Below are 3445 nucleotides of genomic sequence, written 5' to 3'. Positions count from 1 at the left end.
TTAAACAACTTTGAAAGACAATTTTTAATGTATTCTAATGTAACGAGCATTTTTGTTTCTATAGCAACCCTTTAGTAAGGCACAACCCCTTCCTTTTCTGCAACAGGCTCTGGCACACCCCTTTGTGAGTCCTGCCCCCTCCACAGCCATGCACGAGCATGGAGCACAAATGTATCAGTCATTGCCTGGTCACATGATCTTCCCCACAGAATTGTCAGAGTAGCAGTAGCTGCAGCAGCAGAAAAGGAGAGTAACTCAGAATTAATTAATTAAACCTTATTCCATTGCACGTGTGTAGTTAATGTTAAATATTAACAACTCATTTAAAATCAAATCTGTATATATCATATTGTAGACAATATGTATATTTAATTTTGTGTGTATGTGAATGTGTACAATTCAATGTGTGTTATTAAAATTAATAATGGCTTGTTCTTGTATAGCGCTGCTAGTTTTACATAGCACTTTACAGAGACATTTTGCAGGCACAGGGCCCTGCGGAGCTTAGGTGTGTATGTATGTGTGTGTATGATATAGATATATATGCACAAGCACGCATATACATGCACACATACACATGTGCACACGCACACATACACATGCTCACACATGAATGCACACACACGCACACAAATACATGCGCACACGCACACACACATGAACATGCGCACGCAAACATGCGCACATGCACATGAACATGTGCACACGCACACATACATGCGCACACGCACTTATACACCCACAAACATGCGCACACACACAAACATGCGCACACGCACACGTATACATATACACGCACACATAAACATGCGCACACACAGTGTGTATGTATATGTGTGTATATATTATGGTATTGCTTGACCTGAGGAAGAGAGGAAAACTCCTGAAAGCTTGTCCCATGACACAAATTCTTGGTCCAAATAAAAAAAGGTATCAACAAATACTGAAGAACTCATATATTCTGGTGTGTGTGTGTGTGTGTTGTGTGTGTGTGTGTGTGTGTGTGTGTGTGTGTGTGTGTGTGTGTGTGTGTGTGTGTGTGTGTGTGTGTGTGTGTGTGTGTGTGTGTGTGTGTGTGTGTGTGTGTGTGTGTGTGTGTGTGTGTGTGTAAGGACAGCAGCCGGCAGCGACAGAGGACAGAAGCCGGCAGTGACAGAGGACAGCAGCCGGCAGCGATAGAGGACAGCAGCCGGCGGCGGAGGGAGAGAAGGACGGCATCCTGCAGCGAAGCTCGGCAGCGACAGAGGACAGCAGCCGGCAGCGGAGGGAGAGAAGGACGGCATCCTGCAGCGAAGCTCGGCAGAGGACAGCAGTTGGCGGCGGAGGGAGAGAAGGACGGCATCCTGCAGCAAAGCTCGGCAGAGGACAGCAGTTGGCGGCGGAGGGAGAGAAGGACGGCATCCTGCAGCGAAGCTCGGCAGCGACAGAGGACAGCAGCCGGCGGCGGAGGGAGAGAAGGATGGCATCCTGCAGCGAAGCTCGGCAGAGGACAGCAGTTGGCGGCGGAGGGAGAGAAGGACGGCATCCTGCAGTGAAGCTCGGCAGAGGACAGCAGCCGGCGGCGGAGGGAGAGAAGGACGGCATCCTGCAGCGAAGCTCGGCAGTGACAGAGGACAGCAGCCGGCGGCGGAGGGAGAGAAGGACGGCATCCTGCAGCGAAGCTCGGCAGTGACAGAGGACAGCAGCCGGCGGCGGAGGGAGAGAAGGACGGCATCCTGCAGCGAAGCTCGGCAGTGACAGAGGACAGCAGCCGGCGGCGGAGGGAGAGAAGGACGGCATCCTGCAGCGAAGCTCGGCAGAGGACAGCAGTTGGCGGCGGAGGGAGAAAAGGACGCCATCCTGCAGCGAAGCTCGGCAGAGGACAGCAGTTGGCGGCGGAGGGAGAAATGGACGCCATCCTGCAGCGAAGCTCGGCAGAGGACAGCAGTTGTTGGCGGAGGTAGAAGAGGACCATGTGAATGGAGCAGGAGCGGGACAGGAGGGCGGTATTACGCTGTGGCAGCGGCAGAAACCGGAAGTCAGAGAATACTTCTGTCAGACCGCTGGGGTGCGCACATACGTGTGTGTATACACACACTATATATATATATATATATTATATATATATACAGTGCTTGACAAATCACCCAAAAATCTACTCGCCGAACCAAAAAATCTACTCGCCACCTAGTCCCGCCTCTAGTCCCGCCCCCAACCCCGCCTCTAATCCCGCCCCCAGCCCCGCATTTAAAAAAACCCATAAATGAAATAAATTTCTAGTAAGAACATTCGTTTTTGACATAAGTTTATTTATTGTATTACATTATACTACAATTAGTCCTTGTTTTGTGTGTGTGTATGTGTGTGTATAAATGTCGAATCTAGAAAAAAAAGCCAGATGTGAATGACTAGTTTCCTGCACCCCTTAACTAGTGCCTGGATGCCCCCGCTTCAGAATGTTTAAAGCAGCAATCCCACCTGGGATCTTACCTGATCCGCAGACCCTCAATGTCCAGGTACCTCATTCCCACAATGTTATACATTGGAGGGGATGTGTTCCCTACCTGTCTTCTGGGTTACGGGGGATTCCAATGTCTTCTGTGTGAAGCTTGAGTCAGATCTGGAAGAAAGCAGTATAGGTTATTTCGGTGTAGTATAGGGCAGTTAAGATATACAGGGTAAATAAAATATCCAGATCCAGATTTTGAGACAGAGAGAGGGTGAGACAGAGAGAGGGTGAGACAGAGAGAGGGTGAGACAGAGAGAGAGAGGGTGAGAGAGAGACGGAGAGAGGGTGAGAGAGAGACGGAGAGAGGGTGAGAGAGAGACGGAGAGAGGGTGAGAGAGAGACGGAGAGAGGGTGAGAGAGAGACGGAGAGAGGGTGAGAGAGAGACGGAGAGAGGGTGAGAGAGAGACGGAGAGAGGGTGAGAGAGAGACGGAGAGAGGGTGAGAGAGGACGGAGAGAGGGTGAGAGAGAGACGGAGAGAGGGTGAGAGAGAGGGTGAGAGGGAGAGAGAGAGGGAGAGACAGAGGGAGAGAGAGAGGGTGAGAGACGGAGAGAGGGTGACTGTGGGGGGATGGGGTGACTGGGTGGGGTGATGGGAGACTGGGTGGGGTGATGGGGTGACTGGGTGGGGTGATGGGGTGACTGGGTGGGGTGATGGGGTGACTGGGTGGGTGATTGGGTGGGGTGACTGGGTGGGTGATTGGGTGGGGTGACTGGGTGGGTGATTGGGTGGGGTGACTGGGTGGGTGATTGGGTGGGGATTACTGACTGACTGGGTGGGGATTACTGACTGTCTGACTGGGTGGGGTGACTGGGCAGGGGGGTGGGGTGACTGACTGGGTGGGGGGGTATGACTGACTGACTGGGTGGGGGGGTTATGACTGACTGGGTGGGGGGGGTTATGACTGACTGGGTGGGGGGGTATGTTTGACTTGGTGGGGGGGGTATGTTTGACTTG

The sequence above is a fragment of the Ascaphus truei genome, chromosome 1 (genome assembly GCF_040206685.1).
Source record: "Ascaphus truei isolate aAscTru1 chromosome 1, aAscTru1.hap1, whole genome shotgun sequence".
In the NCBI taxonomy this organism is placed as follows: Eukaryota; Metazoa; Chordata; class Amphibia; order Anura; family Ascaphidae; genus Ascaphus; species Ascaphus truei.
This window is presented reverse-complemented; position numbering follows the sequence as displayed.